This window comes from Oreochromis niloticus, unplaced genomic scaffold (assembly GCF_001858045.2).
Source record: "Oreochromis niloticus isolate F11D_XX unplaced genomic scaffold, O_niloticus_UMD_NMBU tig00002753_pilon, whole genome shotgun sequence".
NCBI classification, from domain to species: Eukaryota; Metazoa; Chordata; class Actinopteri; order Cichliformes; family Cichlidae; genus Oreochromis; species Oreochromis niloticus.
Genome location: NW_020327713.1, coordinates 158746 through 175326, shown reverse-complemented (window position 1 = coordinate 175326; position 16581 = coordinate 158746).

The window sequence follows — 16581 nt, the reverse complement described above, 5'->3', positions numbered from 1 at the left end:
CAAAATTGCTGAAATGATAGGTCAATATCTGAGAATGAGCTACATGTTTCATTTTCGTTAATGTGTGTGCACAAAGGACACAGCCACCAGTGCCTCTGCAGAGTGTGTTTTTATTATTGGATGAAGGGTAGTTTAACTAAACAAAAGTCACACATGGTGACACATGGACTAATCTTTGCAAAAAGAGGGGGAAAAAGGTTAGCTTTTAAGTGACTAACTTCAAGATACGTTCATTGGACTTTATAGTCTTTGTAGAATGTGTGCCAGGTGTATCGAGTTAAGGAAAAGATGCCAGATCCAAATGTGTTCACAATTGTCTACTGACAGTGATGTTACATCACCCAGGATTTCCACATATTTCTAGTCTTGTGGTTTGACTCCAAAAAAACAATTTAAAAATAGGCTGTACAAGTGACAGTGTTTCTCATTTCTTTACATTAAAAATATTTTCTCATATGCTCCCTATTCACTAAAATATATTGTGGAATTACAGGGATTATTTTACATAACCATCATCTTATCATTGCATTAATTATCATTTCATCAAAGTGTTTATTGAAGCTGCTGGCATTATGTTACAATTTATATTATAGGGGTTATCATAATCAAATATTAACATTTTTATTACAGGTGCAGTTATAACTACTTTAAAATGATTGAGTTAAATGTATATGTATCATAACTCATATGCTGAGTATATTGGTATAGTAAAATAGTAGCTGAGCAAAGGCCTGAATGTATTCAGCTTCTTGTGGTATTTGAGTTTGCTTAGTTACAGGTGACGGAAGGATGTCCAGTCCATGGTGACCTCAAAGGCCTTAGATCATCACCATATTCTTAAGAGTAGGCCACAAGGAGGAACTTCTGTGTTTGCATTTAATTCTTAAAATACATGAATGTTCTGTACATGCAAATTATGTGCTTGTAAACGCAAGAAGGGGCGTTACAATACCCTGATGTTATAAAAGCAATCTAGAGTGTATTTTGGGCAGAGATGTACAACTGTTTTGCAGTTTGCACCTCTCCACGCTGCGCGCATTAAAATCAATTGTTTGAACGACCTCTTCTGGACTATCATTGTTTTACTCTCATCCTCAATTTCGAACCCGTAACATTTGGTGCATTGGCCGAGGTTGAGGGAGAAAAGTTGGAGAATGAGACTGAGAGGGTCCAAGGTGCTCAAACAGGCAGACACGAGTCAGTGGTCGAAGTGAGTTGACATAAGCCGGCTTATTCAAAGGTAAGGCACTACCTGTTGAATTATTTCCAAACAGTGCTGAATTGGTTCTGACAAAATTGAAAGTCTACTCACTGAAAATTACTGGTAAAGGTCTGTTTTGATTTTGGTGAAAATCTCATGAGAAGTTGAAGTTGAAGTAATGATAAGTTATAAGTAAAAGTGAGTTAGAGTCTCACTAAAGGTACCGGGTTAAAGTCCCAAAGGAATAAGAATAAAGAGGATTTAGAATAAAGAGAATTTAGAATAATAGGTAATTGGTGAAGTTTGTGACATTAAAGTCTCAATTGAATATAAAGCCGGGCTTGGACACCGATATGGTGGGTTGGTGATTTTCGGGGTGTCTTCAAAATAATTAAAGTGTATAGAACGGGACTCTGGGAGTCTAACAAGTGCATTGTTCGGAGGTGACGCTCCCAATTTCCTGGGGACGCTCAGGATTTTCCGTTGGACGGGATAGTCCGATTGGCAATCGTGGACAACTGGGGACGGTCCAAAATAGCTACTGACTGGGTCAGTTTACCGTCCGGGACGGTGGTTTGCACTTTTTTGGTCAGTAGAAACCGGGTTTCGGGCGTGTAACTTTTAACTTAAAACTTCGGGGAAGCCTGGGATGTGAAATGTCCCCAAAACAGAGCTTTTCGGCAGGGGTTGAGTTGGTTGACGCTTTTAAATTGTGTAGGGTCTTAGATATTTGACCACGGCCCGGGGCCGAGACTGGTTAAATTGATCACAAAAAACTCAGGGAGTTTGTCCCTTGGAGGGTTAACTTAAAAATTGTCTAAATTGTGTAGGTTTTGAAATGAGAGGCCTAAAATCTGTGCAGTTGTAATCATAGGACGTCTGTGTAAATATATTAAGAGACTTGTCTGAGTCTGTGAGTCAGGCTGGTATTATTTTTAGATTGTGTGTGTGTGTGAGAATGCAAATAAGGCAGCTGAGAGGTCAATAGAGTATGAGGAAGTTTATAGAGACTGCTAGACATTGCTGAGGGCTGTATTTAAGACGCTGGATTTGTTTATTACAATATTGTAAGTAAAGTTTTATTTCTTGCCATGACTGTATGACTTTTGCGGGGTTTTGAGATAGGATACATAAACTGTTGATACTTAAGACCGTTACCTGGGTTCTGAGAACTGAAATTGAATTTGAGATAATTTAATTAATAAAGATGTCTGTAAGCGATGTGTGTTTTGGGGTGTCGAAGTAAGATGTTTTAGGATTTTTAGATGGGTTTTGTTTCAGTTTGAGATAATATATACAGTTACATTTTCTGTGTGTGTGTTGTTGAGTGACAACATGCGCAGTTTAAATTGGGCGCTGTTCCTTCCTCTTTTTAGTTTTAAAAACACAAAGGCTGTTAGATTAAAATTACTGTGAGTAACGGTTTGACTTTTGACTAGGGAAATAATATGCTTACTTTTGGGTCTATGAAGATATTTGACTTTGAGTGATGTTATGAGAGGTTGAGTTTATTTTTCTGTTTAAAAACACATAAGTATATGCACTTAGTACACCCACTCAAGAAATGATTGTGTGACTGATGCTACAAAACTGACCTAAAGAATGGTGATGTGTGTGGAGAAGTGTTGGTTGTCCTGATGTGTGAAAGAGCGCTATTTAAATGTGTGTGAGTGAAATGAAGGCATATTGTTTTTAGATAAAGATTTAGTAGAATTACTGATTATTTGTAGACTGTGAAATTAAAAGGAAGTCTCTGCAGAAGCTGTAGAAACAGGAAACCGTGTGTGTGTCTGGGACAGGAAATGCATGCCCATAAAAGGGAAGCTCACGGTGACAAGTGTGCACCCAGAGTAGGGAGAGAGATTTAACTCTGGGCAGATGAAGCAAAAAGGGAGGTTTTAAGATAAAAATGAATATGATACTAATTATATGCTTTAGTGTGCCAATACAGGTGGACTCTCTCAACATTGGAACCTTGAGTTCAGCAGCAGAAAAGTAGATTAAAAGAATTGGGAGAAAATAAGCCAGTCTTTGGCTCGAAATTGTGCAGCTTGAGCTCTCACTTTGTCCTTGACCCCGAGAAGAAACGCAAAGGACAGTCAATTTCCTGATGAAGACCGATAGAACATCGTGGACGTGAAGAAGTAACGGAAGCTAAAAGACAGTGCAGGTGAAAGCAGTAACACTGACAACGACTGATGAGTCCAGCAGCATGGAAGAAAGCACGTGATGCAACATGCATGCTGGTGAAGAACAGCGTGATATGTCTGCTTGAAGGCACTGACTGTCATATTTGCCAAGCTTGGAGCAATCTTGGAAGAAAAGACAGAAAAGATGAATGGAGAAGAAAACAGAGCAAATGAAAATAAGACTGAAGGAAGAGGAAATACTGAAAGATCAAAACAGAGAAGAAACACACTGTGTTTGCTGGGGCTCTGAAGCCCGAACAGGACACTGTGAATGGAAAAGGACCAGTGAGAGATGAAGTTGGACGAGTTTGACTGCGAGAAGATAGGAGATGATTGGATTGAAATTGAACCCTGAACTCGGGATGGTTTAGGGATGTCCACCACATCACAACAAAGAGGTAAACAATACAAAAGGTAAAGATAATCAAAATAACTGACAATTATATTAATGAATAGAAAACACACATATACAAATTGTTACATGTGAGATTATTTTTGAAACGAATCAGAAGTGAGATAGTTTGAATGTAGAGCTCAGTGAAAAGATGCATTAATTAAATATGAATACATGAAAATGCAATAAATACATAAGGATGCAATGAAGAAACAGCTTACACTTAGTGTATATTGACATGAATACAGGAGAATGTGATGAAGAACGCAATGAAGGCATGCAATGAAGAAAACAGCTTACACTGCATTTACATGACCACATAACGCAAGGAAGAACACGCTTACATACATGGCATAATTGGTATTTTTGACGAGAGAAAAGAGAAATGGGTGGTTTAGTGGGTCGTTTAGGCACCCGTGATAATAATGAAAATGTCTTAGTTTGTTATTTTCAGGAGTAAAGCAGACCCGGACCAATTCTCCAGATGCAGGAGTCGGACGAAAGTACAGGTTAACATGAATGGATATGTTAAGGCAAGTTTCTGGTTGAATTGTTTACAGTGTCCAGGAACCTGACAGCAAGCCCTAACTGGTGGTGGAAGACCAGCAGGGCTGTGATTTAAGGTGGGGAAGTAAAGTTTGGGTTAGTGATTGGGGACGGAGAAAACTGACTCTTTAACTGGAGAATGGGAAAGTGTCTGTGAGACTGTGAAGCCATATATGCAAAATAGCACACACAAACATACGCAATGAAGATCGGCTTGCTACTTGTATGAGTGATAGAATGGTGTGAATGTTGAATAAACTGATTAAACTAGTTTAAAAGTGTGACTTAGGAGTGCTTTGCACTGATTGATGAAAACAAGTGATGAGTATAGGAAGAAAATGAAAATAATTGAATAAGGTGATAAAGTTTAAACATGTATTTCTTTTGCCAAGGTAAGTTGTTGAGATGTGACTCAGTATGCAAATTAGTTAGGGAGCTTATGTGACTGATGACAGAGGAGGTTGCTGTGTGTGGGATTGAGGCCTTAAAGGAGGGGTAGATTGTTAGGAGGTGCAAATTTGATTAAGAGGTTTATAAATTAGTGTTGACATATTGTGAGAACGTGCTTATTTGTTAGGTTGAATGTGAGTTTGGTAAAGTGCTCAAAGGGGGATGTTGTGTACAAAACGGTGAAGCTTTTTACGTTTTGGGTGTGTTGTATGGGTGAAATTTAAGATTGTTGAAGATTTTTGAGGTTGTTGTTTTATTTTTAAAGAGGGAGTTTAATAAACATGGACATGTTTAAGGGGTTTTGTAACAGTGCACTTATAAAGAAAAAACCTGTCAGGTGACTTTGTTTGGTACTTTGATGAGCTAATACTCAGCTCTCTTTTTTCTCATTTTTGTTGTAAGCAGGCCTGCAAAAGAAAACAACGAATAACGGCGCTGACAATAGTCTCAGGAGAACAAAAAGTAAGGTGACCTTTTCCGAATTACAATGGGTCAGATTGTGGGTCCCTGTCTAAAAGGATTGCAGCGAGCCAATCCAGTCCAAAAGTATAAAGAAATATTTTCCTAGAAATAACTAAAAAGAAAATAAATGATTATATAAATAAACTGAGTTTGCAGAAAGTGGAAAATCTGATTATTTGTGCGGACGTCTACCACTGCCAGATGTTAATGCGTGTGAGTGAATGTGTGGGAATGGACAGGTGAATGGACGGACCAGGCAGACCATAGGTTGGACCGACTGGACACTGACAAAAGACTGGACTAAGGTTGGACACATGACTGATAATTGTTCTGTTTTAACTTTTCTTTTATAACACAGGTTGGATCATAAGTGGAGAAACTGAGTATAAAAGGTGATGTTCTGGTTAACACAGGCTTTTGTTTATAGGACTTTCAAGGATGCAGGCTGTGGATGGAGCCAAGAAAGGATTTGACATGATGATTAATTTGATTTCATTCCTTAAACACAGGTTTAAGCTCCGGAGCATTTATACATAATATGATAGGACTAAACTTTTCTTTTAATTGCCTAACCTGAGTGAAGGATTTTGAGTTTGTAACACATGAGATGTGTCACAAAAAGGGGGGTGTTAATATATGCGATTAGCTACATGAAATGTGCTCTTTTAGGGTTACTAAGCAAATGTCTACGTGACCTTTACCTAATAACCTTTGTGATGATAAACTTGTTTACCGACTTGCTCTCTTGTAGAACATACAGACTTAGAAAAGGGGAACTTCAGCTCTGAGTTCTGAGAATAACTCTGTTAAGTTGACAGGAAACACGTCGAGACAGCAATATAGGGCAAATGTGTTTGAGCTTGTAATTAAATGTGGGGCTTGAAAAGAGGAAGCAAATTGGGTACAGGACGTACTTGAGATGATCAGACGAGAGAAGGAGAAGGTCAGGAATAGTTTAAACTAAGATTGAGAAAGTAAATGGGGTAAAAGGGGGTGTAGCTTCAGGGCAGTTCACAGCCCGGCGTAAACGCAAGGTGCTGTCACACAGCTTAAGTTATTTGGGTGATTTATTTTATGACAAAATAATAAGGAAATATTGAAAATATACAACACGTTGAGGAGATCTCTTTTGTTATATGCCTCTCCGGAGCTTCTCTCCTGATGCTACTCCACCAAAAGAAGTTTATTTATAGAGACTATGTCAGCTCCCAAACAGACAACAACAAACCAAGACTAGCAAAAAAAAAAAAAAACAATCTGAATATAAATAATAACAAATAAAGAACAATACAGAATCCAAATCTGAACCAAAGAACAAAATAGTGAAATGTGGATTATTGGGTTTTTCTCTGTATATATGAAGCATTTGTAATGTGTATCTGCTCATTATCTTGTTTTATGTACTTTAATGATGAAGGCTTGTAGAGGCCAGTTTTTACTCACAAACAAGTGCTCAGCCAGACTGAAAAATAGGAAGCTTTAGTGCACAAGGCATATTAATAAATATAGACACAAAAAGAGGAACTCCCCATATAAACAACGTTCAAAAATGTGTGAAGTATAAAGTACTGAAATAACACTATATAAGACACAGCTGATGATTCTAATGTTAGAGAGCTCTTGCAACTGGCGTCTGAGCTGTGCAGAGGTCTCTCTTAAGACAGGTACTTACGTAGGTTAGCATAAGGTTGAGTCCAACAGAAGCAAGGCACCCTAAATGCGCACAGCATGCAGCAGGGGTTGCCAAAATAATATAGGAAACAGCACATGTAGGGAGAGGACACTCACTAAAAGTTCTAACTAACATAGTGTGGTGGCTTATGTGAACTTGCAGGCGTTCACTATGACATCATTAGCACAACAGAGACTGAGTAAAGTTTTAGATGCTCGAAACCTGACATTTACACATGAAGGAATCAATATGGCAGATTTAATGGGATTAGGAGAACCTCATGATTGTACTAAGAAAGCAGAACTTGAAGGGAAAGTCAGGGAAGATTTAAAAGCAGGACCTGTTGGGATTGGGGATTTAGAGATTTTTTATTGCTATCATATAATCTGCCTTATGATGACTGTGTTAATAATGTGTTGTACAGTATTATTTTATGTTTGTCATAACAGTGATGTCTCTATTTACAGGTTGAGTTCATTTTATACACAGTGCATAACTGTGCTTGTTTAGAGTTGATGTTCCTTCCAAAAGGGTTTTAAGCTTCACTGGTGAGAGTGTCCAGGTGATACATGTTGAGGGAAGATGAGAACATAGCAGGTTAATTGCACGCACGCTTACAAACACACATGATTTATATATAGGCCAGGCCAGAGGCCTGGACTTGATGCAGCTTTCAACTTTACAGCTCCTAACTTGCAGGAATGGCGGGGAGTGTAATGAATGAATGCAAAACATGCTTACAGACACAAACATGACAGGGGTTTATTTTACAGGGTAAAGGTGGACCACAGGTTGCTTTGTTTCTGCTTAGCAACTACTGAGGTAAAAGGTGTTAAAGATAAGTATGCAATAAGTGAACAGGAAACGTGTGGGGGTGAGCCGGGTGAAACAAAATGTTGTGGATAATGGAAACTTGTCTAACTGGCATTAACAGTAACTTTTGCATGTTATGTATATGCTTGAAGCCAAAAGAGGCGTAAATCCTGATAGAAAACTTTGAAGTGTGCTTTTTAGCGGAGAGTTACGGTGTGTTCACACCGAACGCGATAGGCGCGAGCGAAAACGCCCCAAACGCCCCTAATTTGACGCGTGCACATTCGCACCTCGAACGCGTGTCCAAGAAAAATCCATCGCGCGTCAAAATTGCATATTTTGACGCGCGTGAACCGGAAATGTGGGAGGGATGTGGGAGGAAGTTGTGCCAGACAGTATCTTTGCTAGACGGCAGCTGTCGAGCTAGCGTTTCTATTTACTGTGGAGAGCAGAGCAGCAGCGTTAAGGATGTCCTCGCCGTACCTGGGTCCATCAAGTCCTCCAGACGGGTGAGCAGTTTGGTGAGTTTCACCACTTGCTCCAGGAGCTGCGCCTGGATGACAGCCGATTTCAGCGATATCGCCGTCTTTCCCTCGCCCAGTTTGAGGACCTGCTGTCCCGCGTTGGTCCAAGCATCGCCCGCCTAGACACCAACTACAGGCGCTCAATCCCACCTGCAGAGCGCCTGTCCATCTGCCTGCGGTTAGTAAAAGTGTTTAATACGGTAGTCCTTTATTGATACCTGTGCTAATATGCTAAACTATCGTTTATACACTGCTAACATGGATGTGCTATGCTATCAATGAATGCCGTCGGTGTTTACTGATAGCAAACTGTGGTATGGAGACGACTGTTTATAATATTTCTAGTGATGCTTGAAAGGTCTCATCAAGTCCCGATTTAATTCAGTTTATGCTGTTATCAGTGTTTGCATTGATAGCATGGCTGTGGTGTCTATCAGTGTATGCTCTCTGTGTTTGCTGATATCAAACTGGTACAAGGGCCACTGTGGGTTAATCTTTGTAGTGATACTCACTCCTTATTTACACCTGGTTTAATTCTGGTATAGATGAATATTTGTATGTAATCCTCGCAGCTGTCAGACTCTATAACAGGGGTCACCAGCCTTTCTTTAAACTGAGAGGTAGATAAAATTGTGAACAGTTTGGTTCATCTTTAGTTATATGGTTCTATCTTGATAAGCTATGTCTTATCACAGATTAATTTTTCAAAAATATTAATGATTTAAGCAAGGAAAGGGCTACATGTCAACATACAACTCTTTATTTCTATTAATGTCTTACTTCATTCCTGCCTGATTTACATGTTTAGGAATTATGAGTGATTGGCTCACTGTAGTGGTAAAAGTTGCTACCAATCAAATTATGATATGGTAAAGTTAAAACAAAACACAACTGACTGTTTTATATTATATCTAATATATATTATGTAATTATCCTTATAATTAGAAAATGTTTTATGTAAGATTTATGTTTTGTAATTTAAATCTGACATCACAAAAGTATTTTGGAATTTGAATAATGTATTTTGTAACTGCAGTACACATAATACTAATTTTGAACACTTTTGTCCAGGTTCCTTGCCACCGGGGACTCCTTCAGGACCATCGCGTTCAGTTTCAGAGTCGGTGTGTCCACGGTGTGCCAGATCACCCCCCAGGTAGCGACGGCCATCTGGGACTGTCTAGTGGGCGACTTCATGGCTGTGCCTTCACCTGGAGACTGGCGGTCCATCACAGAGGGATTCCAGGAGCGCTGGAACTTCCCTCTCTGCTGTGGAGCTCTGGATGGGAAGCACGTCCAGACAAAGGCCCCCCATATATCACATAGGAGACACACACATTGATATACACTAAATATTTATTTCATTTCTTTTTTTGTGGTGCCCAAATTTATGCTCCTGCTTGATTTTGTTTAAACAATTATTGCACACTTTTTGTAAATCCAGTAAACTTCTTTTCACTTCTCAAATATCACTGTGTGTGTCTCCTGTATGATATATTTAACTGACATTTTTTATTGTAACAACTAACGATTTATACAGGAAAATAATGGCTATTAACAAGGTTGCCCAAACCTTTGCATCCCACTGTATTAGTATATTCTGTCATTAGTGTAATATGAAATAAATTCTACATGTGTCAAGTCGTGTGCCAACATTTGCTGTGTAGTAGAACTGAGACATTAGTCATTATAAAAATTTATTTGAAATAATATTAAAATTCTCACAGAGAAAAACATTAAACATAAATATATAAAATATAACTATTTACAGAGAGACAGGAATAAAAAAAAAAAAAGACCCAGCTGCTCTCCAGAGCAGGAACAAGGCTGAGGAGGAAATGCTCCATTGCAGACTGGCGTGGCCTCTTCAGGGACACCAGGATGGCCAGCTCCACTGCCGATGGACCGTCCTGGGACCCGTCCCTCATCTGCCTCGGAGCTGTCCTCCTCTCTGGGCGTGTAAAACACAGCACAAAACACAAAGAAATGAGAAGGCTGCTACTAGATTTTAATTTCAACATTGAAAAAACAAAACAGGATATAATCAGATTAGTTGTAGATATTTAGTAAAGGTGATCACAAGGCAATCCCACACCGAGTAAAAAGCTATCAGTGCTTGCTGTACATACCTGTGGGTGCAGCAGCAGGAGCTCAGGGACTGGGGAGCCAGGAGAAGCAACAGGGGATGCTCTGCAGCAGAATCAGTTGGTTCTATCAAGACAATATTAACTGTTAACAGGTTGAATACAATAATCCTAGAGAAAGTATATACAGTGGTCCCTGTTTTATTGCAGCAGGGGTTCTCAGAATAACTAGCCCCTCGCCACGCACTTTATACACTTTTTTCCCCACACACATGAACATTAGTCACAGTTCTCACAAGTTGATTCTCAAAGTGCAAGCCTTTGTAGATTGCAAAACGTAAAAGTATTTTTATGCCGCGTTTTGTCTTCATCTGCCTGCCACTTTCGTGCGCCTTTTCCTTTTCCTCCCGGTGCAGGTGTCTATTTCCGAATGAGGGTCATAGTTATGTGTGTTTTTGTGCTGTTTTTTCTATTGGACGTGATGGTTATCAAAACCAAACATGATCAATTTGGCAAGCGCAGGAGACACGACACGGAGGAGATTTGTCAATCAGGCTGCAGAATGCAATGCTGTACGGTGCAATGAAAAATCAGCGAAAAAGCGAGGCAGTGACGGATGAGCGGGACCACTGTGTGCTGTTTATTAATAAACAATATATTCCTATATGACAACATGCATAAAACCAGAACGGTATTTGTACATCAGTGGGAAAATAGCGGGACAGTAGGCGGGCTTGCTAGCTTTAGCGCGGCTTCATCGGGTCAGTCTGAAAATTAAAAAGAAGAACAAATGAACTTACCAGGTTGCCCGATCTCCTCACTTCTGTGCCTCCAAGCTCGGTCCTTTTTATTCCTGTCCCGGTAGAAGTAGCAGCTAGCATCGTATAGTTCTGGACGATTAGCCACTGCGTTGATGAGTTTTTCCTCCATACTGAATGAAGAATGAAGGGCTTTGGTTTGATCTGCCCCTTTGACCTGGTTACAGCCACGTCACCAGGCTCCTGATTGGTTGACGCGGCGCGACTTGACGCTGGAGTTCAAATTTTTCCAACTCGAGCGGTAGAGGCGAAAGACGCGTATGCACAAAATGCAACACAAAAACTCACGCGCGTGGTTTTTTCCGCGAGTCAAACGCGCCAGACGCGCTACACTGACGCGCGTTTCAGGCGTTTTGGCGTTTTCGCGACGCAAATCTGCTTCAGAATTTTCGCCGGATGCGCAATCGCGTGTCATCACCCTCTTTCCATTGACTTTACATGTAAACCTGACGCTCTGGCCGCCTCTATCGCGTTCGGTGTGAACACACCGTTAGGCTGACATGGGGATGGTGTATTTTACTGGGGTTGTGTTTAATAAAACTAAAAGCGTTGCTCACACACATAAAGAGTATTGAGATTGAAGAAAGTTAATATAATGGATAGAGCCCAGAACATGATAATACATAAGTAAAATCAAATGCAATGTTTGATTTCAAAACAATCAGGCTAGAAATGTGAGTAACCTATGTTTAAACCGTGAAAAAGTGGGTTGATTTCCATAGAAAAACTGTAGAAAAAACAAGAACTCATGTCAGGAGGACCAAGTTAGAAAATGCACCTGAAGATGGTCTCATGAAGAGATCTGCTGTTGGTGTGTGCTGAGACTGGACGAGTATTTTAAACAAGTGAAGGAGAAATGGTTGAGTGTGTGTTTAAGTGTAGATATGCGCTTGATATTGATATATATATGTAGAGATAGGGAGTTTTGATAATTATTTTAAATGGCACCTCAATAGTTTCAAAATATTGAAAAATAAATAATTTTTAAAAATAATTAGCCAAGAAATGTGTATTAGCTCTCCACATACATTAAAACTGTGCAACTCTGAGTGGGCCATGCAATCAAGCAACTGTTACATATCTGTACTAAACTAGCCAACATAGACTCACCACAAAATGATGTAGGATGTTGCCCTGCAGCGGGGGCAGAAAATCATTTGCAAACCAGGGATCTTACGTTGATTATCATATCCTTACTTATGTATACACACACACACACACACAGAAGGGAAAAATTTCAAAACAAAACAAAAAACAACTTCCCTTATCCTGTCAAGCACAGGAGCAAAATAAAAATCTCTTTGGGCTCTGTTAAAATTTCTTTAGTAAAAGTGTAAAAGGCCAAACCTAAGAGGTTGGGCAAACAGGAAAGTCCCTCCAGTATCAGGAGTTTATAGACAGGAAACATTTTTCACTTTAACGCCTTTTTTCTGAAAAACCACTGACTCATAGATGCAGATAGACATACAAGTGCACATACATCCAGATGTGCATTTAGACATTAAAAGTGTAGAGCAGGGGTAGGCAACCTTTCTGATGGCGAGTGCCATTTAAAATTTCCTCAGAAGTCAGTGTGCCATATGATTGCATTAGCAATAAATTTAATAACGCTCTATATGAACAGTTACACATTATATAGAACCACTTTATAGAATTATATTTGCAAATGTTGGCAGCTATCAGCGAATAGTTATCAGCTATTTTGAAACAAAAAAAAGACACTTTTTATTCATAACAAGAACTCCATAACAGTAAATGAACTGTACAACAGAAAATACAAATGCTATTTATGGTCTCCTCACAACAATGATAAGAAAAATAAACTGGGCCAATATGATATGTTTGTTAATACAGAGATACACATGTTAATGTGATCTCTGGTCTCCCACTCAGAGACACAGGTCTCCGAGTGTCCAACATTCAGACGGCTACCTGAGGACACTCATGTGAGAGAAAATCTGCTCACACAGATATGTAGAGCCAAATACTGTCAATAAGGCCTCTGCAATGTTCTGAAGACAGTTAAACTTGTCAGGTAGTGATGTCCAGCAGGTGAAAATGCAGCTCCATGAACACGCACAGCTGTAGATTCCAGCTGCTTCGATGTCGCATTAACTGGCATTAACTCAGCCAGTTAATGCGAGACAAATCTAGCTGCTCATTAAAGATTTCTGGTTTGATCAGGAAATAAAACATTGGTCCATACACCTGAAAGTCCCAAAAATGCATTGTGTCTCGAGTCTATGGATGCATTTTGACTAAAGACCGGCCCCCCAGATATTAAAGCCATAAAGCCTTTGAATGAAAACAAATGCTGTTGTGACAGTGATGTACACTGTCTTGTTGGTAAATGTATGATTTCTATTCATTTTACGTCAGATAAAAACTTTGGTTGTAAGCTTCAGATAATTATTTAATAACAGCCAGACATTTTAAATGAGAATAAGAAAGTATTTCTTTGTGCCCCCCTTTCCCTGTTAATGCCCTACCTGGCCCCCCTGGCAAAACTTTGCTAGATCCGCCCCTGCACAGTTACCAGCTGTCAGCTACGTAGAAAAGGATCCTGGTGTTATTTGTCTCTCAGAAACAGACAGTTCATAACTTCCCTTCAACCCATTCATGTCACCTAAAAGGTAAACCTGTTTCTCCATCACCTGTTCAGCTCTGATGATTCAGTAAGGACATCTCCTGGTTTCATCTGCATGTTTCCCTCTCACCAGATATACAAACCGATATCATGACCAGCAGCTTTCACAGCTGTGGCTCCAGCAAATATCAGCTGATACTAGAAATTAATATTAAATACATTCTAACAACAGCTGACCAAGCTTAAACGTGCTGCTGTTGTTTAGTGCGACATCCGGCGATTTCCTCTTTCTGGCCGCAAAGTGAGCGATAAACAAACAAGAGAGAAAAGCTGATCAGCTGATCATTGGGACGATTCCGTTTGTACGGTACGGTTGGCAACTCTACTAACTAACCTTATGAATAAAATAAAGTTCACTATCAATAAAATCATAGCACCCGCCCAGCAGTATATAAATTCCGTCATGCTAGCTAGTACGCAGTACGAGTTGTTGTAACCGAGTGTAAAAAGTCAGCACAACGAAAATAAACTGCACCTAAACTTGGTTTATATCTGACCCAGATAAACTGCAGGTCATAACTTCTTACCTGAAGTTTAGTTCACCTGACGCTCCGACCGGCGGCTGCCTCGGGTCTCTCCTCCTGCCTCCCCTTCCCTCATCCACCTGCTGGTCTCCACCACTTGTTAATTTTACTGAATCTGTGGAAGCTACGCCATGGCCAACACCAAACAACTGAGTTATTTTTACACACCGACCAGCGTCTGGCCAATCCACCACCAAAAAAATCAATTAAAAAAAAAAATCATCGGGCCACGAGCAAATGCCCGGTATGCCCGATGGCCAGTCCAGCTATGGTCGTGCGTGCCATCAGTTAACCCTTCGCGTGCCAACGGTGGCACGCGTGCCTAGGGTTGCCGACCCCTGGTGTAGAGGCATGTACACACAGATTGGCAAACCGGTACAGAGTCTAACTGAAGAGCTTAACAAAGCAGACGTGGCAGTAGGGTTTGTGATTTTGCCTGATATGATATTGTGAACCAACTTTGAATAATGACAGGAACCTTAGATGAACACAGTAGGTTAGTAAGGTGTAGCAGAGAGAGGCTGTTTGTTTTTATCCCTTACAGGAGAAGATTTCCACTAGAGAGGGTAAGAGCGACATAGTGGACTTGGGAATGGTGGTTTCGGCGCCCATGGTGCCATTAATGGATGTAGAGGTGACAGAGTGGGTCGAGCGGTGACACAAGACACAGTATAGTGACCTCTTGTGGGCAAGAGGTCAAGAGAGGGGATTGTAATATTTAAAGAAATTAGGTCACTGCTGAACTGTATATAACCACCATCCTTAACATTGTATTAATTATCATTTCATCAAAGTGTTTATTGAAGCTGCTGGCATTATGTTATAATTTATATTATAGGGGTTATCATAATCAAATATTAACATGTTTATTACAGGTGCAGTTATAACTACTTTAAAATGATTGAGTTAAATATATATGTATCATAACTCATATGCTGAGTATATTGGTACAGTAAAATAGTAGCTGAGCAAAGGCCTGAATGTATTCAGCTTCTTGTGGTATTTGAGTTTGCTTAGTTACAGGTGACGGAAGGATGTCCAGTCCATGGTGACCACAAAGGCCTTAGATCATCACCATATTCGGAAGAGTAGGCCACAAGGAGGAACTTCTGTGTTTGCATTTAATTCTTTAAATACATGAATGTTCTGTACATGCAAATTATGTGCTTGTAAACGCAAGAAGGGGCGTTACAATACCCTGATGTTATAAAAGCAATCTAGAGTGTATTTTGGGTAGAGATGTACAACTGTTTTGCAGTTTACACCTCTCCACGCTGCGTGCATTAAAATCAATCGTTTGAACGACCTCTTCTGGACTATCATTGTTTTACTCTCATCCTCAATTTCGAACCCGTAACACATTGTACAAAGAAACACAAGACATTTCAACATAAAACAGGAAATATGGAGAGACATAGACATGACACAAACCAGCAGGGAATACTTAACACAGGGGTGATGACATAAAGGGATCTAATAAACAAAGAAGTAACCTAAGTAACCTAGAAGCTAATACCAAAAGAACTGAACATACATAATCAATATCAAAATACAAGGAAACTCAAAGCACTGGGTCAGATGACCCAGGACCATGACACTGGCTAAGGGGAAGAAGTTTATGCGTTTAGAGGTGTGGGACCCGATTGACCTGTGGCGCCGACCAGAGGACAGTGGGTCAAGTAGGCGGGGTGCAAGGGGTCACCTGTGATAGGTCTGACTTTCCAGAGATGGGACGATCTGGCGATGCCCTTCAGTGGTGGAAAAGTACAGCGAATGATTTTTCGTGGTCTCTGCATAGAAAACATCCAGGCAGTAGGAGAACACGCTCTCCACCGAGGAGCGGTAGTAGGCCAGCAGCAGCTTCAGGTCAAGGTTTTTCTTCCTCAGGATGCGGAGGAAGTGTGGCCGCTGCTGGGCCTTCTGATGCGTCCCAAACTTAAAGTACTAATATATAAGTTCTTTTGTATTAGGGAGGTTCAGTTTCAGGTTATTTTCTGAGCACAAATGGGATCAATTCTCAACCTCTGCCTTGTACGCTGTCTCACCTTCATCAGAGATGAGCCCAATAGTGGTGGTGACATTGGTATACTCAACAATGACATTGGTTGAGTTGGTGTTCAGTCATAGATGTATAGGGCATACAGTAGGGTGCTGAGAATGCAGCCCTACAGGGATATATGAGTACACTGGTGAAAATTAGTTAAAGACGTGCATTGGCCAATTGTGTATGTAATGTGTAAAACACACCCGATCAAAT